We start from the raw sequence: 27,357 nt of genomic DNA on the forward strand, positions 1-27,357 counted from the left end.
AGGAGTGCGGTTCACCTCTGGAGCCAGTAACACTGGGGCTGACGCTCTGCTGGAACATAACCGTCTGAGCCATGGAGTTCTCAATAAATTCCAGAGGATTACGAAAGTACGTAGCATGTTTTCTAATGCAAGTGGATTGTACAAGTAATCAGTGACTGAAGTACATTTGGGAAAATCCCTACATTTTTAGAAATTACACAATGTTCTGTGTGTGTGTGTGTGTGTGTGTGTGTGTGTGTGTGTGTGGTGGGTATCAAGAAAGAAATCACAGAAGAAATAACAAAGAACAGGAAGAAGTATATTCAACTCAATTTATGAGGCTGGTGTTACTCTAATACTAAAATCAGAATGATACACGCTCACGAGGAAGATTGGTTTGTATCTTTTCTTTTTTATAAGTCATACTTTTTTTTTTAAAGATTTTATTTATTTATTTGACAGAGATCACAAGGAGGCAGAGAGGCAGGCAGAGAGAGAGGAGGAAGCAGGCTCCCTGCTGAGCCGAGAGCCCGATGTGGGGCTCCATCCCAGGACCCTGAGATCACGACCTGAGCTGAAGGCAGAGGCTTAACCCACTGAGCCACCCAGGTGCCTCAAGTCATACTTTCTTGTAAGAAAATAAAACTACAGAGGAATCTTCCTCATGAGCATGTATACAAAATCCTCTACAATATAATAGCAAGTTGAAGCCTGCCTTACATCAAAAAAGATAGTTCAGCCTGATCAAGTGAATTTTATTCCATGAATTTAAGGACGATTTAGTATTGAAAAATTAATCAAGGTAATTCACCGTAATTACAGAGGGAAAATGAAACCCATATGATCATCTTAAAAGATGCAGAAAACACATTTGGCAAAACTCAACATCTATGCATAAGAAATACTCCTAGAAACCTAGAAATAGAAGCGACCTCCTTTGACCCAATTAACAGTATCTGAAAAAACCTATAGCCAGTATCATCCTCCACAGTAAAAGACTGATTCTACCCCCTGCCCCCAAATTGCTAATGTAATGAGGGGAGAATGAAATAAAATATGAAAGTCACTTACTTTGGAAAGCAAGGATTACTACTCTCTTTACTCACAGAATACCTGACTTTTGGAAAAGAAATCTTAACAGATCTACAAAAAAAGCTACTAAAATTAATGAGTGAATTTTGCAAGGTCACAGGATACAAGATCTACCTATGAAAAATTAATTGTATTTTTGTATTTTATAAATAATTACAAATTAAACTTTAGGGATACTATTTTCTAGAGAATACAAAAAAATGAAATAAAGTGAATAAAAAAGATGTTTACGTTAAACCCCCGCATACCCACCCATGTAGCCCCGGGACATGAAATACTTAAGAATGGATTAAAGAACGGACGTGCATGATTTGTAGCTGAAAACGAGAACATAATCCTGATGGAAATCACAGAAGTCCTACGTAAATGGAGAATGGACACCACGTTCACATCGTAGAAGTTCGATGTTGTTGTCAGTCTCTTCCAAGCTGATCTGCAGGTTCACACGGCTCAGTTAAAACCCCTGCAAGCTTCATTTCCTAACGTTTATGTGGGAATTTGGAGCTTTTCCAAAAACTTCGGGACGAAGTAAAACAAGGAGGAATCATACCACCCGATTGCAGGTGACTGCATAAAGCTACAGAGCTCCAGGGTGGTGGCGGCAGACGGACGGAGCCAAACGGCACAGGGACGGACGGAGTGTGTGTGTGGCGCACGGACATGCATAGGTACATGCTGAGTTGCTTTTCGGCACATTTGCCCAGGCAGCGAGAGCAGGGAGGGATGGGCTTCTCAGCAAACGTGCTAGAAGGTGTAAGTGTGTCTAACAGCCCTCCGTGTGAACACTAAATGTATAAAAGTCCTGTCAAAAGCATTGATGACAGTATTTTGTGACCTTGGGGGTGGACAAAGCTTCATTTCTTAGGACACAGAAAGGACAAATGATGGGAGAATGAAAATAGATAAATGTGACCTCACAGAATTTTTAAAAACTGCTTTTCAAAAGATGTCGTGAGAAAATAAAGTGGCCAGTCACACACAGGAAGAAAATATTTGCAAAATGCAACCCAGGCAGGTGTAGCTACACTAGGGAAGAAATGTTACCACTCAGGAAAGAAATGTTAGGACTCACGGGAAGACAGAAACCTCACAGAGGAAGGGCAAGCTTTAGGACAGACATTGTAGCAACGAAGACACACAAGTGGACGAGTCTGGGAGAGAATGCCTGCTCTGCTGTTCACGCAGGGACAGGAAGGTCCCCACACGCTGAGATACGCTTTCACACGCTTTCGGAGGGTCGCAGTGACAAAGCCTGACCGATCGCCCACTGACCCGATGCGAAGGGAGGGAGCCTTGTGTGCGTTGCTGGCAGGAGTGTGCTATGCAGAACTTCAGGAAAGAGTTTAGTTCTTCTTCTTCTCTCTTTTTTAAAAAATAAAGTTAAATACCGCCCAGCATATGTCCCAGCAATCCCACTTCTCAGTGTTTGCTCAGGATCAGTGAAAATCTCTCTCCATGCAAAGACTCGCACACAAATGTCCACAGAGGAGATTTCTGTAACAGCTCGAGCTGGAAAGAAACCAAGTGTGTCCACCTGCGGAGGAGAGACAAGCCACGGACTATCCCTCTGGGGGCCCGTTCTCTTCATCAATAAAAGGAACAACTACAGATACGCACGTCCTCACGGGTGAGCCTCGGGAAGGCGCTGTGTGCTGGGTGAAAACACAAACCAGACCCGAGGACTCCGTACCAGGTTAGCACGGATCCATAAAATGGGGGAGAAGCCAAAATTCCGGTGATAGAGAGCGGTGGTTGCCTTAGGGGAGGGTTAGGGGACCAGTGTGACTGTAAAGAAGGGAAAGTATTTGTGGGGAAGGGTTTGTTCTGTACGGAAATTGTGGTGGTACTTTAAAAAAAAATTATACACTTCTCAAAACTCACTGAGTTACCCTTAAAATTGGTGACTTTAACTGTATGTAAATCATGCTTCAACAAAACTGATTAAAGACTATGAAGCAAAATCACCCGAGGGAGCTGGTCATCCGACTCCCCGCAGGCCCGCAGGGGAGGGTGGCCGCCAGGAGTCCGTCCCCTTGTCCCTGTTCACTCGTCCGGACACACTTGTCGAACTCCTCCTTGGACCAGACCTTGAGAAAGGGACAAGTTTCAGCGGCTCAGCGGCTCCCGGGGTTGGCGTAGAGACCGTGGGAGTCTCGCCCTGTTGGCTCTGGAATCTCGTCCGGGCAGCTCTCCTTTCTCCCGGGGGAGCCTCTGAGTCAGTGGCCGTCGCATTCTGTCCCCCAAACCGCCCTCACTCGGGGCTGCAGAAGGGGCGTGGGAGCCCCAGGGGTACTGGGGAGTAGGACGCCTCCTGCACCGCCTGCGGGCCCCTGTGTCCCAGCCCTGCTCAGACAGCAGCTGCGGGCGGACTTCCTTGTTCTCCTTCTTGGCCGAGGTGCTCCCTGGTCACCGGTCACACGCGTGTCTCCGCCGGTCCAGCGGCTCTCAGCCCCAGGGTGCTCAGCCCCTCGCCGGACCCCAGGGTGCTCAGCCCCTCGCCGGAGCGGCCCGCAGGAGCTGGAGGGAGGGAGCTGGGCTGGGGCGGCGCTGGCCCCTCCCCCACGCCTCCCCATTCCCTCGCCCCAGCCCCTGTCGGACCCGGTTCCGCGTTGGGTGGGAAGGTTGCGCCTGCAGGGGCCTGGCCCCCCCAGGGGCGAATGAGAGAAGGAGGAAGAGCAGCTCTTGCCCCCGCCGCCCCGGAGCCCGGGCCTCACGCAGGCCGATGTTCCCCAGCCTGTACCCGCGGGGCGTCTCCATGTGTATCAAGGGAGGCCTCCAATGAGAGGAGTTCAGTTCGCGGGATCCTGAGTGTAGTCCTCTGGGGAAGAGAGAAACCGGGCGCCGCTGAGCACAAGCGACCTCGGCAGGATGGTGACGTGTGTGTCCCACAAACATGTGCAGGACACGGGGCTGGTCACCAAGGTCAGGTCCCACGTCTGGGAGTCCGAGCCCCGGGTGTGGGCTCAGCATCCTCGGGACCGTGGACCAGGCAAGACGCCGCCCCAGCAGCTCACAGGATGGAGACGTGGGCGGGGCAGACGGCCGCCGGGCGGGACCCATGTCCTCAGGGCTAGAGCCACTGGGCTTCCGGGCTCCTCCCCAGCCGTACCAGGAGGACATTTCAAGCCGCAGTCCTCATCGTCAGACAAGAGACGCTTGATCCAGATGTGAGCGTCATCTTTCAGAACGCGGGTGGCCCAGACTCTCATTACCACGCAGTGTGTGTTCCGAAGACTCCCTTCCTGCAGGCAACTAGGTTTCTGGGCTCTGGGGGCCTTGCCCAGCACCCCCTCTGTGGCCCGCCAGCCTCGGTCCGCAGTGCCGGGGGAGCCTCACGACCTGGTGCACTCACAGGGCAGCCTGGAGCTTGGCGGGTGCAGATTTGCCTTCACTACAGATGACCTAAGGGCACCAAACTGTGGCGAATGGGGAACGGGAACACTGGGGCCTCCCCTTAGGTCTTTCTGCCGTCAGTAGGTGACATTAGGCTCTCACCATCCAAAGTCTGCCGAAATGGCTCCAGCATCCATCTCCATAGGTTCAAGTACGATTCACGTTCACAGGAAACCCTCCGAGGTCCCTCCCTGTCACTGTGTGCCCTGGGTGTCCTGTCTCCGTCCCTAACCACTTAACTGCCAGCCCAGAGGACCTCTGCTAGAAGGCAGCACTCAGCCTCAGTTGGGAAGTGACCAGGGAGGGGGAGAGCCAGTTCCCGGACCTGCCCCTCCCATTGCTGGCAGGGATCGCCCCAGGGGGAGGGCAGAGCTGAGAACCAAGGAGTTCGCCGTGTTCCTGAGCGGCCGTCCAGTGCACGCATAGCCCAGACTGTGTCGTGAAGGCCAACACCTCCAAGTCAGAGAAGAGGATATTGTGGGTCTAAAAGGCAGGCCCCGAATAATGAAGTGTGGTGATGAGAGTGCAGTTGCCTCCCACCAAGCCAGCTGAGGTTTCCACGTTGGAAGGGGCTGGAGAGCCAGGAGGGAAGTGCCTGGCTCTTTGCTGGTGCACAGGCCAAAGCTCTCTGGTGATTAGGGCCCCTCGGGAGGCGGGGCTCCAGGGACACAGGCTCATCCCCCCTTCCCTGCCCTGCACCGGGCTGAATCCCTTCAGAAGCAGGGCTGAGGAGCTACGTGCTCAGTGGACCTGGCACGCTCATGGGGGCCAGTGTGGCCCGGGCAGGCATCTGAGTGGTTTCTGTGTCACTCACTACGGGAGTAAAACAGGTAGGGACACACCGAGCCCTGAGGACTGGCAAGCAGGGGCACATGGTGACCCAAAGAGAGGTGCTGAGCTCCAGGAGACCCCAGGGGCATGGCCGTGGGAGCCAATGGGTGGGAAGGAGCACAGCCCGTGGCCGTCAGGGCCCCAACCCACTGCTGCCAGCGAGGGTCAGCGCTGGGGTGCAGACCAGGCCCTGCTCCCTGATGCCCAGATCGAGGCCAGGGGTGCCTGGAGCCCGGTGGTCTCCGAGGAGAAGGGCACTCCTGGTGCCGTGGGCAGAAGGTCTGAAGACAGTGGGTATTGAATGGGACGGGAAAAAATTCACTTTGAAATTGGTGAGATTCAATAATTGCCTAGGAAATGACACTGTGAAGACTGGAGTCTTCTCGGGTAGGGAGAAATGCACCTGCCTTCTGTGGCTGTGGGCTGGTTTAATCATCCTAAGTGTCTGATCTCAGCCCACCCCAATTCCTGTGACCCCCCATGTCAGCCCCCCAAGAACTGTGGGTTTAAGAGATGCTTCTTGCCACAGCTCAGCTGCTCCTGAGGGACCTTGGTGCACCCTGCAGCTCACTGGGCTGGGTCTTTTTAGGATCAGGAGGCAAGAGAGCGCCAAGATCTGACTTGTGCAAGGAAAGCTCCCTGCCCTTCGTCCTTGTGGAGCAGAGTGATACAGGACCCCAGGTGGGGAAGGCCCAGGCGGCTTGCCTTGAGCTCTGAGGCCCTTTCCCTAACCAACAGTGAGGCTGTGACCATCGGCGTTGCCTTGGCCAGCAGCTCCCACACTTCAGAACGAGCTGTGGGTTGAATGGGCAGCAAGGCCCAGCAGGAGGTGACCGAGTGTGGAAATCCACAGATGCGAGGCCTGTGGTGGGGGCAGTGAGATGGCTACCACACCCCTCTGTGCCAGAGGAGGGGCGAGGAATGACATTTCCCAGCAGAAATGTCTCTAACGGCTCCGTTCTAGAATCAGCCCCGTGACTGCACGTGATGTTAACCAGTTTTCATTTCTTGAGACCTCCCCGTGTCAGGCATGGCGTGTGTGTGTGTGTATGCACACATATGTTGTTTTCAATAGCCATGTGGCAAAAATGATCTGTTTAACGCAAAAGCTCATATTTTTTTCGCCCAGAGTAGTATCTTCAGACATTGTGTGGGCGCGCGGTGGCTTAGGCAGTTCAGCATCGGACTCATGGGGTTTGGTTCAGGTCATGATCTCAGAGTCGTGATCTCGAGCCCCGCGTCGGCCTCCACGCTCAGCGGACAGCCTGCTCAGATTCTCCCTCTCTCTCTGCGCCTCCCTCAATGCGCTCGCTCTCGCTCAGATAAATAACTTAATCCTAACAAAGACACTGCAGTGTCAGTGTGGTCAGAGGACACAGGGTGATGTCGTTCAGGAGGAGTGGTTTCCGGCCGAGACTGAAGACGAGGCGACCTGCTCGGTGGGCTCACGTCGGCTGTCCTCCTCATAGACGTGGGCGTCCCCAGGTCGTGGCTTCTCACGTCTGTCTTCTTCCTCTCGGGGAGCCTCTCCTTCTCCGCTTGCTCTTGTCAGAAGCGGCCCGTGGCTCCACGTTCCAGAACATGCCTCCTGTGTGGCAGGTCCCGGGTGCAGGCGTGGCCCACGTGGCCAGCGAGCGTCACTGTGGGATCCTCCTCAAGGCCGTGAGCAGCGGCAGGACACCCCGTTGCGCTGTGCCTCACAGACGATCCGTATTTTACAGGTCCGAGGTTTGGGGACACCCCGCATCGGGCAAGTCTAAGGGGGTCCTTTCTTCAAAGGCGTTTGCTCACTTGGTGTCTCCGTGTCACATTCTGGGAATTATCGCGGTGCTTTAAACTTCTCATGATTATTTTAAATTCTGACCTAGAAGCAGTGATGGCGATTCGCTGACAGCTTGGACGGTGGTTAGCGTTTCCCAGCAGTGACGTATTTGTAGCCTGGGGTTGTGCATCGTTTTCCTAGAGGGGCTGCTACTGCACACATGAGAGCCCGCACAGTCTTTCTTGTGAGCACAGCTTCCCAGCGCATTGGGAATGCAGAACATCGTGTGACTCGCTTTCTCGAGACGCCTGCTCTGTTGCGGTGGTCGGGGGCTGGACTGCGGGGCCTCCCCATGTGCTTGTGGGGCCTGCTGGGGTGCATGTCCTACAGGTGGCTCGGCTGCCTCTCTGTGTCCTGGGGCCACCTGGCTGGCTTACGTGGTCACTGATGGGGTGTGTGAGTATGAGTGGGTGGCGGTAGGAGTGTGTGAGTGTGCTTGAGAGCAAGTGTGTGTGATGGTGAGAGTGTGACTGTGTGGGGGGGGAGTGTGTGACTATGAGTATGTAGGAGTATGATACTGAGAGGGTGGGGGAGGTCCAGGAGTGTGTAAGAAGGAGTGTGCTTGAGAGGAAGCATGTGTGAGTGTGATACTGAGTAGTGTGTGGGGGGGGCTGGGAGTGGGAGTGTGCTTGAGAGCAAGCATGTGTTTGAATGTGTGATACCAAGAGTCAAAGTGTCCTTGTGTGACTGTGAGTGTGTCAGAGTGTGTGAGTGTGAATGACAGCAAGTGTGTGCGTGTGTGACTGAGAATGAGTGTGTGACAGTGTTAGGAGTGTGTGTGCATGTGCATGGTGAGTGTGACAGTGGGTGTGTAGGAGTGTGTGAGCACACATGATTGAGAGTGAGTGTGTGACTGTGACTACGAGTGTGTAGGAGTGTGTGTGAGAGTGTGTGACTGTGACTACAAGTGTGTGGGAGTGTGTGTGATACTGAGAGTGTGTGAGCGTGTAGGGGTGTGCTTGAGCGAGTGTGCCAGTGGTGGGTGTGATGGCCGCGGGGAGCAGAGGCGTGTGTGTCTGGGGGAGCCGGCAGCACCCTGAGGTTCGAGTGTCGGGGTGGGAGCCTTGTGCATCTGGTTCGGGGCCAGTGCTGTGGCGGGAGCTCCCGTGCCGCGGGCCGGTGAGGACAGACCCTGGTCACGTCCACGGGTGATGGGTGAACCTGAGGCTTCTGTCTCTGGGGAAGGGGAGGCTGGTGCTTGCAGGCTTCAGAGCGGGGGCGGGAAGGGTGAGGGGCTTTGGGGACCTTAGCGGGGACCCTCCCCAGAGGGCGGCCCGGGGAGGAATCGTGTGCAAGGACTGAAGGAGTCACACTCGTCTTCTGTAACAAACAAAACGTGGCTTTGCAATGATGGGCTGGGGGACTCGGCCTGCCGTGCGGTGCCAGCCGGGGGGAATCCATGAGCATGCGTATCAGACAACGGTAGGTTTCCTTGTAAACATCGGATCCGATGCCATAACGCTGTGGCTTTTGTCCAGAGCGTCATCGTGACTTAACCAAAGGAGCAGGGCAGGATCCAAAGGCTACTTCCACTTAGCTGCCCTCCGGCCAATCTCACCCGGGCGTGGGGGACACTTGCGCTCAGTGGGAGCTGCAGTCTGTCATCCGAGGTCCGGGTGACGTTTCCCTGGAAGTCGCAGGGGTTCCTGGCAGAGCCGGGCTGGCCCGTCCGGCCCCGGGGCCCCGTGAGCCCGCAGCTGGCGGGCAGAGGCCCTGCGGTGGCACGACGTGACGGAAGGCAGCAAGCAGGGGTCGATGCCGGTGCAGGCTGGGAGAGCTCGCTGCTCGGAGGAAGGGAGCGACGAAATAAGGCGGGTGTTAGAGCCGCGGCCAGTAACCCGTCCGGCAGGTTTTCTCGGTCTGCGACGCTTCCATCTTCTCCGTGATAAGTGCCTTCTTCACCCACTGACAACAGAGGCGGGAGGCGGCACCAGTGGAGGCACGACATCCGTGCTCACCCTGGGGACACTTGGGCCCCTGGGAGCCTGGCTTCGGCTCTGGGCTCCTGCAGCCCCCCAGCAGCGGGGAGACGGGGCTTCAGGAGACTCACCCCCCCACCCCTGGACTGTCCTAGCAGAGAGAGTGGGGACCACCAGGGACAATGTCTGATTGGATTAGAAGCAGACTCTCAGATCTCAAACAGTCATGGCCCCGAGGGCGGCACGCATGTGGGGTGCCCAGGGGTCAGGGCTTGGGAGCGGGGGTTTACTGGGAACAATCCCAGGAAGCAGGCGGGAGGGAGCAGAGAGAGCCAGCCCAGAGCAGGGAGCATCTCCAAGGCCCCTACCATGGGTGGGAGCTCCTCTAGGACTCCCGCAGAAGCCCCAGGACTGTCAGCCTAAAGGGCAGGAGGCTGGGGCACCTCATAAGTGGCCGAGGGAAGTCTCAGGGCCAACGAGAAGCCCCCACATGTCCGGGCTGTGTCCGTGTGCACGGCGTCCATACCCAGTGAGGAGATGCAGAAGCACAGGTGAACCTGGGGGACAGTCCCCCCAAGAAGACAGGCACCCACGGGCCCCGCACACTCAGATGCCCACTGGCTTTGGATTCCATGTCTGAGGAAGAACGTGGAACGCGGCGCCTGGGGTGTCTGCTCCCCAAAGCCCCCGGCTTCACTGTGGAGGAGCAGTTTGCCTCCAAAGCAGGTCTGCACTCAAGAGCTGAGAACGACCACTGTGCTTTAATCCTTCAAGGTTAACTAGCTAGCTAACTAGGCAGCTGTTAACTAGCTAGCTAACTAACTAATGTTAACTAGTGAACTAAGACAGTTTCTGCAAGAGTTAAATTCTTTAAAACCTGAGCAGAATCTTAGAGACCCCGCCAACAGTCTACATGGTCACGGTCGGTTGACCCAGAGCCCTTTTCCTTAGAGCCACGTTGCCGATTCATCTTAAATGGAGCTTACTTTCTGATTTTCTTCCAGACCTCGCCACCATACGTGCCTCCTTAAGTGGAAGTTCCCCCATCCAGTACCAGAGGAAGGCTCGTTTTACAAACCGTGGGCCGGGCACAAAACGCGAGAGTGCAGAGAATTATAGCTACGGGACAAGGGTTGTCTCCGTGTCTAGTGGGAATTGCAAGTCGGGTCCTAAGTGAGGAGCCCAGACACGTCCAAGTCAGCACCTGTCATGGGGGCACAGAGAGGATCTGGGGGTCTCAGCCCTCCTGGGTCATGGTGCACCAGGGGGAGTGGTGCAGGTGGGGACCAAGTGCTGGGCACACCGAGTTGCCGTGCCCTATGCCTGGCCCTCGGAGCCCATGACACCAGAGGGGACTTTAGCAATAGCCCGAGAAAGAGCCTTCACCTGCTGGACCAGGCGTGTTCTCAGTTCGCTTTAATGAGCTCGTGTGGATGAAGCACTTTGTAAACGAAATGCTCCACGTGGGGGCTGGCGTCACAGAGCCCATTCCACTGGCAAATGTTCCCCCAGGACTTTTGAAGGTTCTGGCACAGTGTGGGATCTGGAGTTAGAGATGTGGCCAAGTCAGGTTTCCACCCCTTGGGAACACACAGCAGGGAGACCCTCAAGGAGACCAGGGGCTGGGGGGGAGCCCGGCAGCGGACCCACCTGGCTGGGGGGAGCAGGCCCTGGCCTGGCCGTGAGGAGCTGGAGGGACACCCTTTGGAGGAGCTGGGGCTCGTGCGTGGGGCTGGGCATGTAGAGACGCCGTTGCAGGGTGAGGCAGGCCGAGGAGGGGATGAGCACGTGTTGGTTGTGCAGATACTTGCTAGAGAAATTGCTCATTTCTGAGGCCAGGCTGGGCACCAGGGCTCAGCCAGGAGAGTGAGTCTGCGCCGTGCTGGGCTGCCCAGGGGCTCTGGCCCTCCTGGAAGCCGGGGGGTCATGGAGAAACCCCGTCTCCTACAGCATGTGTTCCAGGGGCAAGTCCTAGCGCATGCCGCGGAAAACCTGCGCCAAGGGGCCCTCTGGGGAGAAAGCGTTCCGGGTTAGAACACAATCGCATTTCCCTCCCTTCTGGCTCCCAGCTTCAGCTACAGACCAGGAGCTCTGTCCTGGGGAGCACAGAATGGGAGAGATGGGGCGGGGGTTCCCAGACGTGCCCAGACTCCTGCCCTTCCTGTTCTGTGCACACAGCCGCTCCCCTCCCCGGATGTGTGCAGTTCTTGAGGGTGTCAGTCAGGGGTCTCCGGAGAAGCAGAGCCGACAGGATGGGATTATACACATGTACACACTTCTCTATGTACATAATACGTAACATACGAGAGTAACAACACAGTATACGTGTAATATACGTAACTAGATCATATGAAACAACATATATAATGTGTTAATGTATAATTAATGTGTAACACAAAATATGTATTTTAAAATAGATGTATTTATTTATTTGTTTAGGAATTGGCTCATGAGATTACAGGAGCCGGCGAGTCCAAAATCTGCTGGTCGGGGACCCAGCGAGGATCGAGTCCAATGAGGTTCTGCTGCAGCCTCCGCTCTGGCTCTGGGAAGGTCAGTCTTTTGTTCTATTTAGGCCTCCACGTGACTGGGCGAGGCCCACCTACCTGGAGGAGGACCTTCTGCCTGTCAATGTCATCTCACTCAAAACAGCCCAAAGACAAATGCACAGCGACATTTGCCAGAGTATCGGGGCAACTTGGTGCGACATTTGCCTGAGTATCGGGGCAACTTGGTGCAGGTGAATTGCATATAAGGTTAATTATCCCATGAGGAGCTCTAACAGGAAGCTTAGGGCACCAGCCTCGAGCATTAATGTCACCTGACACCCACATTCTTCTCTGGCTGAGCTCCAGCTGTGGGCATGGGGGGAGGGCCCGTTGGGAGGATGCTGGGACTGTCTTTGCAGGTCCCCAGTGCCAAAGGTACCCCAGGGATGTCTTAGGGGGCGAAGGGGGAAAATTGACTTCTTCACCTTGTGGGTCTGCTGAGTTCCGGAAAAAATTGAAATCCCAACGCAGGTGCCCACAGAAGGAAGTGATTCCAGTGACTCCCTGGTGTGAAGGCACCAGGACGGATGTCGCCCGAACCAGGGTCCTCCTGCGACCTAGGCTGCCTGTTGTGCCACTGATGTGGGCCCTGTGGTACTGGAGACACAGGTAGACTGTACCCAGGACATTTGTGCCTTGGAAGTTCTTGGCAGGGTCCGGACGGGGATGGCCCCGGTCAGTCAGGGGTGTGGACCCAAGGCCAATTCAGCAGGTGGCCTGATGCTGTTGGACATGTGTAGCGTGCAGATGGGCTGTGTCTCTCCACGTTGTCCCACTGGCTGCCTGGGGGCTTTGGACGGGTCCTCCCACCTTGACTTTACCTATCGCTGTAGGGGCTGAAACACACACAGGGTTCTTCAGCTGAGCTCGTCTTGATTAAAAAGTGTGTATTGCGCCTCTGTGATGGGTAAGGCAGTGTTCCTATTAGCTGAGCTATTTGCAGGTTCTTATATAATCACTCTAAGCGCAGACTGATTGTCAAGGAGAAAGAGGAACCTCCTTTGCCTATCCTGCTCCAAGGTGGTAGCTGGTAGACACAGGTAGACTGTACCCCACCACCACCCCAGCGGGCTTCTTCCTTCAGGGGCCGGCAGGTGTTTGCCACAAACCCCACCGGAACCTCTTCATCACTTTCCCTGGAAATGCGATGCCTTTGCCCCGTCAGGTCCGGGGGCAGATGTTCTATGGCTCCTGCTCCTGACGGCATTTCCCGCACCGCCTGGCTTCTCCGGCGCACTAGCCAACGCTCTCCTGGTCAGGGGTCCTCACACGCACCAGGAAGCACGGGGGAAATGCTTTGGAAAGGAATGATGCGATTCTCTCCCAGAGGACATCCTGTGTGAGCCAAAAGCTTGTGTTTTTCCACAAGGTAAGAGGATTTAGTGGTTCACAAATAGCAATCTGTATCCATCTTGGAAATGAAAAGGCAGATGCTTCTTAAAAGCAGGGTCTCTGGGGTCAGACAGCTCGGAAAGTGAACACAGCTCCCGCCTTGCTGAGGTTTCTGACCCCGAGTACGTCCCGCGAGGCCTTCCTGCAGGCGGAGGTCGACACCCGACTCTCAGCGCGCCGGAAGGTTGCAGCGAAGTCAGGCACGCGCAGCAGCTCAGGCTCTGGAAGGCTGGGCTGGAGCGGCTCGTGTAGACGAGTGTACAGTGCTATCTTCCGACCCCAGGGTTCTGGGCCAGTTTGAGCATCTGTAGGTATTGATCTGGCCCTGCTTTCCCGGGGCCGAGTGTGGGTGGTCCCAAGCCAACACGGAGGCTGTGGGCACAGACAGGCCTCCGGGGTCCTCTGGGCCAGCGACGACATCCTTCCTCTCTGAGCCACCGGAGCCAGGGCACAGCTGGACGTGTGCCCGGCAGGCCTGAGCAGGGCGCTCTTCCTGTGGAGCCCTTTGGGGGGCACCCAGCAGGTCTCTGGAGGAATCCGTTGTAAACCCCACACGGACAAGCCAGCGAGAGCCTACCCGAGGCTGCCCTGTTTTCTCAGGTTGGGTCTGACCACTTACAGCCTCTGTCCACCACCTCCCCCTCAGTGGGCTCCGTGAGGCTGGCTGGGGCCGACGGGTTCCAGATCCTGCTTGTGCTTGGGTCGTCCTGTGGGTCAGACCAGGTGAGAGACAGGGCTCAGAACTTACAGAACAGATGAAATATTGAGCTGAGTCTGGTGATTCCCGTGGTTTGTTTCGTGGTTAAGTTTTGCGAGACTAAAACGGAGATGTCCTTCAGCAGTGAGGTCTCTGCTACGTCCTCCATCAAAGGGAAAGGCTGCCGTGTGGGTCCTACGTGCAGGTGTCACAGGTTACGGGTGAGACGGTGAGAGCCAAGGGCTTCCAAACCAGAGGGGGACGTCACTGAGGTTGGATCAGAAGCGAGTCTGTCCGCCGCGTCTCTGCCGGCTCTGCCCGGGGTTCCAGAGCCGAGGGGCTGTGCCAGCCTCCAAGCATGCTGGCCACAGGGGAGAAGGGGCTCAGAAAATGATACGGTCTATTGTGAGGAAGAGTTAATTCACGCCAGGACTTTTTCTGTTACAACTGGTTCTATTAAAGTAGAACTGTATTAATTACTTATAGAAATTAAAAAAAAAAAAAAGAAAGAAAGAAAAAGAGAACGCAGAAACAATCGAAACCATTTAACCTGGCTTCGTTTGCGAGGTCTCTTTCCTTTTGCCAGGAGGGCAATCCTGGGGCACATTATAGCCCTGGGGGGAAACCACGATGCCTGTTCACTGTCTCATCCCCGGGGGGCACAGAGCAGGCCCCCACCCTGTGAATGAGTGAAAAAAACTGGCGGGTAAAATGGAGAACACTTCTGTCCCCTGTCTCTGTCCCTGTCCCGTTCCCCTGGGCCCGGTTCCTCCCGCTTCCTAGTCACAGGTTTTGTCTTCTTTGTTGCTTTGCCTGGAAACGTGAGTTAAAGCAGATGGTGCCAATCGTGGTAATTAAATTATCTGTAGCCTCGCAGTGATTGCACTGAGGAGGCAACAAGAAGATTCATTATGAGGAGCTAAAAGCCCTTTTCCACTTTGATGTGAACCTCTTCGTTGACATGAGAAATGTGATTGGGATTCGGATGTAGTTATTCACCGAGAATCTCCAATTTAAGAAAATGTTAAGTTAATTTGCAACTCTAATGTCAAAGATCCACAAGGAAAAAGGATGCTTTAAAAAATTCTGAAATAGCATTATTATTGAAAATAAAACTGTCCCTTTTTGCTTCGTATTGAGAAAAATTCTCCCATTTTACAAAATTAGTGAAGGCAGCGTAGTGACTTCCCAGAATCCGAGGACCGTGGGTCTGTTCTAATCGTGCAATATTGATGAGACCATCTGGGATGACAAGGAAGGCGACGTCTGTGCAGCGCGAGGGCGTCCGGGAGGCTCCGTCCTCTCTGAGGAAAGGAAGGAGAATCGGCAGGACAGGCACGGAGTCGCGGTGACTGCCGGTGTGACTGGTCACTTCTGGTGCTCGGAGGGCCTGACAGGGTGGCCGGGACCGTGAAGGGACCTTTCTTGGGAGAGTGGATGGCGCTTCGGACAATGAGACAGACGAACGCTTCCATCTGTGAAATGCTTTACTGAATACGGAGCGAACGACGCCCAAGACAGGCAAAGCGCATGAGCCGGCTCTGCGGCCCCGAGCCCCCGTCCTGCTCCGTCATCCCGCCGTCGGAGCCCGGACCGGTCTCACTGCCCTCTGTGGGTCTGCTAGCAGAGGGACTCACCTGACATGAGGGGGGGACAGTCAGGGCAGAGAAGAGGCCCCGCAGGAAGCAAGGAGAGACCGCGCGCTTCCGCTGTCCTTGGAGGGGCTCAGGGAGCCCACTCGGAGCCGTCAGGGTGGGAGTCGGGCGGGGGGCGGGAAGCAGATGGGGGGCTGGGGGACTGGGAGGGCAGGACGGGTGTCGGGCTCTGCCGGAAGGTTCGGTTTCCAGATGAACAACGTCCATATTTTAGGACGATTTCTTGGGATATACTAATACTAAAAAAATAAAAAATAAAAAATAAAAAAATACCCCTGCTTGTTCTCTCAAATGAAAAAATAAAATCAAAAAAAAAAAAAAAGAAGGAACGCTAAAGTACAGAGAAGCTGAGGAACGGCCCAGAGCTGGCCAGCTGGGAGGTCGGTGAGGCCAGATTCAAGCCTGAGCCAGCTGTCCCCCGAGTTGACCCCCGAGCCCCTGCTTGTTGCCCGACTGAACTGAGTCCCTGAAGACAGACAGTCCCTGGGGGCTCTTGGGAGCTTACAGGTGAGCAGGATAGACAGATCGTAGCAGGTGAGGGGTAGAGAGAAGGCTCTGGAACCCTGCAGGATTGGGGGGGGGGTCTTGGGAAAGATGTTTTTATTGTGAGACTTGAAGGCTGGTTGGGAGGGGAGACAGGACCTGGACAGACGGACCTGGACAGACGGGCCTGGGCAGAGCCCTGAGGGGTAAGGAGACCCCTCCAGGATTAGGAGCAGCTACATAATTTATGGGGTTCAGTACAAAATATAGAGGCAGAGTCCCTGTTCACAACTTATTAGGAATTTAAAGATGGCGACAGGATAGCATGGAGCCAAGCCCAGAGCTGCGTCCTGTCCAGAGGTAAAGCACCGGGTTGGTGTAGGGAGACGAAGGAGGTCGTCAGTAGGCAGGGTGGTGACCCAAGCCAGGGAGGCCATGTGGAGACGCCAGACTTTAGTCCAAGCGCCACTGGAATTTATGGGGTTTCCAGATGGGTGGGGATGTGACCAGACTGGCATTTTAAGGGAGTTCGCTGACCGCTGTGTGGAACACGGTTGGGTTGGCTGCTGGTGACTGTTGGACGGCTGTCACCGCTGTTTGGGGGAAGCGTGTCAATGGCTTGTCTGGGCGGGCTGGGGTCCACGGAACACAGGGAGTGGGCCATGTGGGAGTTCCTTGGGAGAGGACATGTTGTCAGGAGCACGAGGGGAGGGAAACCATGCAGATTTCCAGGGCAGTGGCTTGTGCCAGAGAAATGATGGGGAGAGAGCTGGCTTCTCCCACGCGGACCTTCCTCTGGGCCCTACTCTCTCTGCTCAGGTCTGCCTTCCTTGGTTCAGGGCAATCTCTGCCTCTTCAGTCAGGATGTTCTGCCCAACACCTTGCTCCCTCTGTTTTTCTCGGTTCTGCCTGTTTATGTTTTGTGGGTTGGAGTCTGTAGGTAAGAAGGGAGGAGCGTGAGACTCAGGGACCAAGTTCATGCTGACCCTCCACCACCTTGGTGCCTGGCACGGTGCCAGTGGGATGCTTCCTCAAGCATAGCTTTTGCGAATCGGTGATGCACTCATGGAGAGGGGCTGATGGTATGGCTGTGCTGTGTGGTGTCCCTGCGTGGGTGGCTGGTCTTTCCAGGAAGCTGGGGATTGAGTGAGGCTGGCTGGGATTTGTGCTGGGGCCCCGGTGGGAGAGGAATCAGAGAGCAATGGCTTGAATTGCAGCCGTGGGCTCAGACCTCGGTGACCTTGAATGTAGTGCAGGTCAGCCAACGCCCTGGAGACCTGAAGAGGCAATTTTGGGGGAAGAAGCCCATGGCAGAGGTCAGAAAACCCAGAAACATAGGGCAACCTTCAAAAGGCCATGGGCTTCTTGGAGAGGAAAACACATGACAAGTCACTTAAAGTCTTGACGGATGATTTCCCCCGGCTGAGTTGAAGTTCACAGGTTGTTACCTCCAGACAACAGGCGCGAACTGGCTGGCATTCAGTCGAGTCAAAAGCCTTTTATGTTTTTTCCATTTTTTCTCATGTGTTCTCTGCCTTCTTTCCACGAGCTAATGCGGAGTGTCCACGTCCAGCCACTCTGTAACCTGCTCAGGTTCTGGATTTGAACTGGGGGCAGGCACCTGCCCCACACACGGTGATTTGGCTGTCTTCTCTAAAACGGTGGGAAAGAATTCAGTGGGGGAAGGAGTGAGGGAGCTTCCTGTGTCCCCGCAGAAGCCAGTGCTGCAGGGTCCACTGGCAGGAAGGGGATGGGGGTGTGCACAAGGCAGGACGCTCTGACCAGACCAAGGGGGAAAAGGGACAGCTTGAGAGTTAAATCTCCCCAGACTCTCATATACACAGGGAAAGAGCTTTGATTTTCAGAATTTCAGAACAGAAGAGAATGCACAAATCAAGAACATGCTGACACCATTTTTATGTTATTACATTGTTTTGGGGAGTTTTGTGTTGGCCCTGAGTCTCATTATCTAATCATTGACGAATGCTGGGTCCACAGTGCTGGGTGTGATTAAATAGGACATTCATGCTCGTTTTGTGGGGTGAGGGGTGAGCTTGGACTTGAAGTTGTTTTATCTGGCGCCTTGTTCCAGTGTCTCAGAGGTTCCTGGGGCAAAGGTGGAGATGTCACTCGGCAGTCCTGGGTGGAAATGCGTGAGCCAGGTGAGAGACGGCGCACACCTCCGGTCGCCTCCTGGTGTGGACTGAATGTTTATGCCCTTCCCCCACCCCATCATATATCGAAGCCCTAACCCCAGTATTATGGAACGAGGAGGTGGGGCCTTTGGGAGACAATGAAGGGCACATGAGGTCATGAGGATAGAGCCTGCATGACAGGATTAGTGCCCTTGAAAGAAGAGAAATACCAGAGATTGCTGTCTTTGCCATGTGAGGTCACAGTGGGCAGGGGCCCTCACCCAGAGCAGAATCTTCTGGACCTTGATCTTGAACTTCTCAGTCCCCCGAGCTGTGAGAAATTAGTGTCCGTCACTGTAGCCACCCAGTCGATGGCACTTCGTTATGGTAGCCCAGGCTGACTAAGACACCTTCTCCCCCGAGACAGCTACTACCCAGAGGACGACAGTCTAGGGAGCGAAGCCAGCAGATCAGAAGAATGAGAGCCCAGGCTTCTGAGGTGGCTCATTGGTGTTTCTTGTTTGAGAGCGCATCTCTGACACGGTTGTCTGATGGAGAGCACGGCTGTCAAAGGGCAGACGTCATCCGGCTCTGAACCCCCCACTTGGCAGTGGGTACCGTTCCCCTGAGCAGTCCACAGACAGATGCTTTTGTCTCCACGACTCCGACTCAGTCCCGAGGACGGATGCAACTCGGGCCGTCTTGGGGGCACTGTGGGAACAGGGCTGAGTGAAGCAGGGCTTGTGGAGCTGGAACTGGTGAATGACCAAGAAAAGTGGACGGTCCCTGACCTCTGACACAGCAACTCTGATGTGCAAATGGAGCCCAAGTCTAGACTCTCCAAAGCAACTCGACTGCATGCTTCACTGGTTTCTAGAAAGCTTAGGGGGGGCTGAGAGGTGCTTGATGGAGAAAAAAAATGTTAACATTTTTGAATATGAATGCCTGTTACATTTGCTAAAATTTAACATCATGTATTTAGAATGGGAGACTGAAAAAAAGAAAAAAAAAATCATAAGCGCTAAAATAAATACAAAATAAAATAGATGGCTTGTGATGGTACCGCCCAAGCGTATGTACTACGAACACTTTGAGGTGAGCCTTTTTAGCCTATTTTTGTGGCTATGATTTTATTACATTTTTATATAAAGATGGTGTGTGATGACATGTCTGCTTTTTAGATTGGGCAGAAGATACACCAGGAAAATACTAACATGAAGAAAGCCCCTGTGGCTATTTTATCAATATACAAAATTAAACTGCATTTTTTACTCTGGCAAAAAACATTCAGAAAACATATGTAAATAAGTATCAAGGAATGCATCTAAAGGAGATGTGTACGAAAAAAATCAAAATGTGCTTAAAGAGTCATAGAAGAAGACCTAAGTAAATGAAGAGATTGTGCAAAGTGCGTGCAGGGAGACAGAATGTCATAAAATTTCCAGAAAATGAATTTATAGATTTAGTGCATTGTGATTTTTTCTTATGTCAAGTATTATTCTCATATATTATGATTCTAGTGAATTCTTTAAAGAGTTCTATGGTGTGGACATGCCGCAATTTACTTAGGCTCCCTCTAATTGCTTGACATTTGGATATTTTCTGTTTTTCATTAATGTGAAATGCACTGTTTTGAAAACCACTGAATACAGTTTATCAAATGTATTTCTTTTTTTTTTATTATCATGTTGAATTAGCCAACATTTCTAATTATTTACTTGGTATACATTTTTGGAAGTGAGATTGCTAACCCAAAAGACACAGACATTTTTAGTGTTTTTTCCCCCCAGTTTGCTCAATTTTCACTCTTCCTCCAAACTTATCTATTTCGTCACATCCTAACTGTGGGGCTGTCATGGCATTAATTTTGTGTAATGGGACAGGCAGGAAGGACCCTTTCATTCATTGCCGGACCTCGTGCTCCACGGGGCCGCGCAACACCCCAGCACAGGGTCAGGTGTGTACTTGGTGCGTGGTCAGTGTTTCTGAGGAGAAGAGTATAAGGCTTGTTGAGACTGATAGACCCTTTCTGCTGTGCACTCGTGACGGGGTAGAAGGATCGGCAGGGTCAGGCGCTCATCCCGGACGGTCCAGATGCCAGCTGTAGAACACAGGGAGCTCTCACAATGCGGCGTGTTCTCTACTTGGCAAGCAGCAGAGCACAGAGGAAGGAAGCACGAGACAGGACCCCCTTGACTGCGGCGTGTTGCTTCTGGGAGCTCAGTGTGCTTGGTCCAATGAGGAATTAGGGTCAATGGCCTCCTCGGCCAAGTGTGGCTGTAGGGTTCTGTGTGCCGTCTCCCGACTTACTCCGTCTCATACCATAACCCAAGGAAAACTGTGAAACCGTAGGATAGTGATTAGTAACACATGTAAAGACTCAGAACCCAGAACTCAGTACTGGGCAAGGGCCAACGCGTGAAGCAAGTGTTGGACCAGGCTTTCGGCTATTGCAAAGGACGGCCAAGGGCCCCGGACAGTTATTGTCCCTCTGGTAGCCACTTGCCCTCTGTTAGGCCTGGACAATGGATTCACCATTCAGAACAAGTAGACCTTCCCCCCAGTCCCAAAGTATTTTTGCTGTTTTGTAAAGTAAGTCATTGGCATTAGGGTTATATCCGTGTTTTGCAAAGGACGCTAAGTGCTGGGCCTCATTTCAGGATCGTATCTACCACTGTGTGTTTTGTTGACAGGAGGGCAGACGTTCCAGATTCACTGCTTACATTTCCTCTAGCATGTATACACCACATGCGTCTCAGTTTTAATACATTTTCCAAAAGCTGGATTAAAAGATGAATACCTATTTCTCTTGGCAGCCCATCAATGTCTTGACTTGGGGGAAGTCTCCTGGAGACCGTGAGTGGGGTGTATCCAGGAGACCCCACTGAGGGGTTAGACTGGAGGCAGTCTGCCTTGACACCCCCAGGTGGGCTGGAATTTAGGGGATGTTCTTTCTCAAGTATATTTCTAGTGACGGAGGAGGGTAGTTTCATAAAACTCAGGGTGGAGTTTTGTTTTGTTTTTTTAATTTTTTTATTTCTTTTCAGTGTAACAGTATTCATTGTTTTTGCACCACACCCAGTGCTCCATGCAATCTGTGCCCTCCCTAATACCCACCACCTGGTTCCCCCAACCTCCTACCCCCCGCCCCTTCAGAACCCTCAGATTGTTTTTCAGAGTCCATAGTCTCTCATGGTTCACCTCCCCTTCCAATTTCCCCCAACTCCCTTCTCCTCTCTAACTCCCCATGTCCTCTATGCTATTTGTTATGCTCCACAAATAAGTGAAACCATGTGATAATTGACTCTCTCTGCTTGACTTATTTCACTCAGCATCATCTCTTCCAGTCCCGTCCATGTTGCTACAAAAGTTGGGTATTCGTCCTTTCTGATGGAGGCGTCATACTCCATAGTGTATATGGACCACATCTTCCTTATCCGTTCGTCTGCTGAAGGGCATCTTGGTTCTCTCCATAGTTTGGCGACCGTGGCCATTGCTTCTATGAACATTGGGGCACAGATGGCCCTTCTTTTCACTACATCTGTATCTTTGGGGTAAATACCCAGGAGTGCAATGGCAGGGTCATAGGGAAGCTCTATTTTTAATTTCTTGAGGAATCTCCACAGTTTTCCAAAGTGGCTGCACCAACCTGCATTCCCACCAACAGTGTAAGAGGGTTCCCCTTTCTCCACATCCTCTCCAACACATGTTGTTTCCTGTCTTGCTAATTTTGGCCATTCTAACTGGTGTAAGGTGGCATCTCAATGTGGTTTTAATTTGAATCTCCCTGAGGGCTAATGATGATGAACATTTTTTCATGTGTCTGCTAGCCATTTGTATGTCTTCATTGGAGAAGTGTCTGTTCATATCATCTGCCCATTTTTTTTATATGATTATCTGTTTTGTGTGTGTTGAGTTTGAGGAGTTCTTTATAGATCCTGGATATCAACCTTTTGTCTGTACTGTCATTTGCAAATATCTTCTCCCATTCTGTGGGTTGCCTCTTTGTTTTGTTGACTTGTTTCCCTTGCTGTGCAGAAGTTTTGACCTTGATGAAGTCCCAAAAGTTCATTTTTGCTTTTGTTTCCTTTGCCTTTGGAGACATATCTAGAAAGAAGTTGCTGTGGCTGATGTCGAAGAGGTTACTGCCTGTGTTCTCCTCTAGGATTCTGATGGATTCCTGTCTCACATTGAGATCGTTTATACATTTTGAGTTTATCTTTGTGTACGGTGTTAGAGAATGGTCGAGTTTCATTCTTCTACACATAGCTGTCCAGTTTTCCCAGCACCATTTATTGAAGAGACTGTCTTTTTTCCACTGTATATTTTTTTCTGTTTTGTCGAAGATTATTTGCCCATAGAGTTGAGGGTCCATATCTGGGCTCTCTACTCTGTTCCACTGGTCTATGTGTCTGTTTTTATGCCAGTACCATGCTGTTTTGGTGATCACAGCTTTGTAGTAAAGCTTCAAAGCAGGTAATGTGATGCCCCCAGTTTTATTTTTGTTTTTCAACATTTCCTTAGCAATTCGGGGTCTCTTCTGATTCCATACAAATTTTAGGATTATTTGCTCCAGCTCTTTGAAAAATACCAGTGGAATTTTCATCGGAATGGCATTAAAAGTATAGATTGCTCTAGGCAGTATAGACATTTTAACAATGTTTATTCTTCCGATCCAAGAGCATGGAATGGTCTTCCATCTTTTTGCATCTTTTTCAGTTTCTTTCATGAGTGTTCTGTAGTTCCTTGAGTACAGATCCTTTACCTCTTTGGTTAGCTTTATTCCCAGGTATCTTATGGTTCTTGGTGCTATAGTAAATGGAATCAATTCTATGAAAGACCCACAGCAAATATCATCCTCAATGGGAAAAAGCTGGCAGGCTTCCCGTTGAGATCAGGAACACGACAAGGATGCCGACTCTCACCACTCTTGTTCAACATAGTATTAGAAGTCCTAGCAGCAGCAATCAGACAACAAAGAGAAATAAAATGTATCCAATATGGCAATGAAGAAGTCAAACTCTCTCTCTTCGCAGATGACATGATTCTTTATATGAAAAACCCAAAAGACTCCACCCCCCAAACTACTAGAACTCATACAGCAATTCAGCAACGTGGCAGGGCAGAGTTTTAATGACATTCTACAAATGGGAAAAGTTTATTTTTAACTCTTGCTTCAATTCAGTACATGAATACTGCCTCTCAGTTTAAATCCCGAAAGAAATACATTACAGATAGTTTTACCCAAGGCCTTACCTACAATAGCCCAAACCCAAACCCAACTGAGCAGCCCAAACCCAGACCCCCAGATCTCCCCATGTGGACTCGGCCATCCTGAGATGGCCCCACTGTGTGCTGTGTGGCCTTGATTTGCTGGTTGGGCAGTTTATGATCAAGTTATGAGCTGGATTAAGAGAATCTGCCGTGATGGGGGGCCGTGCTCAGTGCCAGTGAGAAAGCCACAGGGTCAGTCCAAGAGCCATCACATGTCTTATGAACGTGGCTCTTACCAGCCATGCGTGAAGGACAGCACATCTAGAGCCCCGCTGAGTGGCCAAGCTGGTGAAGCTCCAAGCTATGAGGAGAAGGTGCGGAAACAGGAACCAGTCTGAAGTGGGCTGGGGAGGTGACCGTCCCCCAAGGCATGCAGCTGGGGCTTTCGAGAAGACTTCCACAGACCAACAAGGAATGGAAAGCCTCGTGAGTAGAGGCCCAAGTGAACAGACACTGTAGAAATGTCCTCTTTGAACCAAAAGACATTTCCAGTCCAAAGCATAATCCTGTCTCTTCTTTTAGCCCTTAAAAAAAGCATAATATATGAAAACACTTAAGTTTTAGTAAGTGCCAGATAAAGGGGTGTAGATTTCTGAGGACCGTGATGATACCAAGATCAATATGGCAATTACAGTTCAAGGGAATCAGAAGCCTCCCCTCTCTGGAAAATCCAAGCTCTCTTTCCTTGGTTCTGCCCCAGGTGTTCGAGAAGCCCCTCCTGCCCTTATGCTGCCCTGGAGGCTGCTAGGCTGGAAGCTGTGTCCACCACCCATGGCCAGAGGGTCTGGATAGGGCTTCTGCCAGAACTACACAGCAGAGAGCATCGTCTCTCGGAAAATGGTCCAGGAGCCACACTTTAAAGCACTGTGTCCATTTAATCATTTTCCAATCTGTTTCCCTTGTGAAATTCATTACTTTTCGTGGAAACAAATATCTGTCAAAATATCCTGTTAGGATGGCATTTGAAGATTCCTGTATCTTTAGCAATAACGACTTCACATCCCTTTTCCCTTTGAAGGAGAGCTGACGAGCCTCTCTGAAGTTGTCGTCTTGACCCTGGGGCTGTTTTCGTGTCATCAGGTGGTAGAAGCCGTGCACTGTTTCAGGACACCCCCCCACCCCACCCCCGCTGGGCCATGACTGTGCTCAGACAACCAGCGGCCGTGCGGAGAAATCAGAACAGGCTCGGCTGCTGTTTTCAGGGCAAATAAAGTCTTTAGATGAGAGGCAAAATGTCCTATTACCACTCATAAAAAGTGCCAGGTCTTTAATATATGGCTGCACTAACGTGTGCATTAGGAGAACTGGCTCTGCCGACTGGCCGCGCCGGAGAGCAAGGCGCTTGCTTCTGCCGGCTGGCATGTGTCTCACATTTTATCAGCCAGAAAGCACAAACACAATAGAGGGAGTACGATTTGAGGATGGCCTCTCTGTCCCTGAACTGCGTCTGCTTTACCCACGCCTCGGCACGAGGAGGGAGGCGGGTGCGATGGGTTCCGGGAGGCCGGCTCCTGTCACCTCATTCCTCTTCCTGCTGTCACCGCCCCCGTCCCCTGCCCCCGCCAGCCTCTCCCCCCCGCTTCTTGCCAGAAGGCTCCCCGCGTGGAGCAGGAAGATAAGGCAGTGGATGCCCAAAGACTCACGACCCAGGGTCCTGCGTGGTTCCCTACAACACCTGGTGCAGAGGCGTTCTCGAGTGGTGGTTGGTAAAATCCAGCCCTTCATGAAGATGAACGGAACCTCAACCCAGCTGGCGCCTGAATGTGATCAGACCCCCCTGCCTGGCTCCAAGCATGGTGGCTGTTGGCGTTTCCAGACACCTTCCCTCTACTGCATCGACCCAGTTCCTCCCAGACCTGCCTTCTCTCCGCCCCACTCATACCCCGTCGAATCCACCGAATCCACCCCACGCACAAGCCCTGCTCACACTGCTGGACCCCAAATCGCTTCCAAGAAAATGGCAGTGGCTCGTTTTCTGAATCAGCTGCTCCTCTGGAAGCAGCTGTGGATGTGATTCGACCCATCGATACTTCAACTAAGCTGCACATTTGCAGTCAGACCCTTTTCTATCCTCATAAACACATTTCAGTTGAGAAGCGCAATTTCAGACCCGAGGTGGGGCAAACCATCCAGCGGAACTTGAATGGAAATCAAAGGAAACAAAGCAGGACAATTCACTGGTAACAACAAGACCTTGAAATCCATTCTGAGGTCCAGAGGCAGAGCTAACTTAGGATGCCTGTGGAGACAGGCCCATGTCGTGGTCTAAGCTGGGCTGTATGTTATCGGTGGCAGAGGAGGGGCTGGAAACTGGTTCTTTGTGGTCCTCCAGGCGGGGGTGGCTTGTGGTCGTCTTTTGAGCAGTAATTCACGAGCGTGGGTCAGAGCAACGCAGAGCTGTCGCTTTTCACAGAGACATAGTCCCAGCTGCCTTTTGAGTTCCCTTCATGGGGTGTCTGGGTTGGACCAGGTTCTGGTCTTTGGGGTCAGTATACTTTAGGTTGGATTGTCCACAGATGAAGGATTTAAAATAATTATTAATTCATTTCTTTGCAAGTCTTATTTGCACACTAATTTTGGATGAGACATAATACAAGGCACAGAGATAAGAGATGAACAAAACGGGCCTCATGAGGGGTAGAGCCTGTGGGCGAGGGCAGCCTGGGTTCGAACCATCGCCAGAGCAGCTGTGCCGGGCACTGTGTTCTTCAGGCCATAAGACTGGATCAGGGGAGGTGACCTCCTAGGAGGCCCGAGGATGTACAGGGTCGAATGACCAAGTAGAGAACTGTGCGCTTCACCCTAAGAACACTGGGAAATAATGTTCAAGTCCCTAAAAATGGGTAAGATTTTGGCCAGCAGGGCAACATGACCGGTTTGACTTTTTAAGAGGTCAGTCTGTTGGGTTAGAAGGTGTGAGAGTGGACGTGGATGCTCGGATCCGAGTGGACAGAAGTCTTCCGGGCAGCCGTGGTGGCGGCGTGGACAAGACCAATGCGGGAGATGTGGACGAGAGGGACTTGGGAGGTGAAACCTTCAGGCCGTGGTGTAGGACGAGCTTCAGGGAGGGGATCAAGGACCGGCAGGAGTTTGGAATGGATTTTCGAGTCCTGGTTTGTCTAACGTGGTTCTAGTTCCTACGAGAGGAATATTGAGAGAGCCAGCATGGGCGGAGGTCGAGAGTGAGCGGTTCGGGCACGTTCGACACCCCGGACACACGTGTGCTCAGACGCCCACGAGGCTGTGAGGTGCGCATGGGTTTGGAGCACAGAGGGGAGGCCTGGGCTGACATTTAAATTTATGATTAGATGGTACGTGGCGATTGAAGCCATGGGCACAGATGAGGTTTTCTGCAAGGAGGAAGGACACGCGGAGAAGGCGCTTTGAGAGCCTGACGTGAGCGGCCCGATGGAGGACGGAGGGGCTGTCGGAGGTGACGGAGCAGCGCGAGGATGTCGGAAGGTGGCCTTTGTCCCTCATCCCAGGAAGAGGGTCTCCCCACGGGAAGATCTGCCCAGCGCACTTGGCCTCGAATCGCTGGAACTCACACCATTTGCGGAGGCTGCTACGATTTCATTTCTTCAGCGTTGCATGGCATTCAGCTTAATAACACGTCACATAGCCCGTGCCGCGGCGTAACAGGCAGTGACAGCCCTTGGACACATTTTGGAAGTTTACTTGGCGTGACAAGAAGGAATATAAAATTGTTTGCAATAGATAAACCCATAGAAATAAAATGTTTATTTCCACCCGGAAAGCTCCCACGTGGCCCTGGCTGTCACTCAGCCAGCGGAGAGGCTCCGGGTGCGATGCTCCGCTCCACCCCTGCCGCAGCCTCCCCTCCCCGCCCCACCCCTGCCCCCGGGGCAAGCCTCATGCGGAGATCGGGGCGGTCAGGAGGGTCCCCGCGGCTTCCAGCTCCCTCTCTCCCCTTCATTCTTCTTCAGACATCAAACAGCCACGTCTGGGTTCATAAAGATTTTTCAAAAATGCCTCTGCCTGTGACATAGAAACCTCCTTCTGAATGTGGGGGACACCACCAGGGAAACACCTGCTGATTCTGTTGGTGTAGACCAGCATCCTGTTACGTCTTATGCCGGGTCAAGTCTCTTCCGGGGTCACTGGGCATCGCACGG

General features: G+C 52.5%; 1 long non-coding RNA gene across 1 annotated transcript in view; it reads left to right on the forward strand.

Moving 5' to 3' along the window:
* The window catches only part of LOC132015461 (uncharacterized), a 380,846-nt gene that overhangs the window by 269,138 nt on the left and 84,351 nt on the right, over positions 1-27,357 (forward strand). Inside the window, exon 2 of the long non-coding RNA XR_009403697.1 lies at positions 11,476-11,589. This is a non-coding gene — a long non-coding RNA (uncharacterized LOC132015461). The remainder of the gene's footprint in view (positions 1-11,475; positions 11,590-27,357) is intronic.

The sequence above is a fragment of the Mustela nigripes genome, chromosome 4 (assembly GCF_022355385.1).
Source record: "Mustela nigripes isolate SB6536 chromosome 4, MUSNIG.SB6536, whole genome shotgun sequence".
NCBI classification, from domain to species: domain Eukaryota; kingdom Metazoa; phylum Chordata; class Mammalia; order Carnivora; family Mustelidae; genus Mustela; species Mustela nigripes.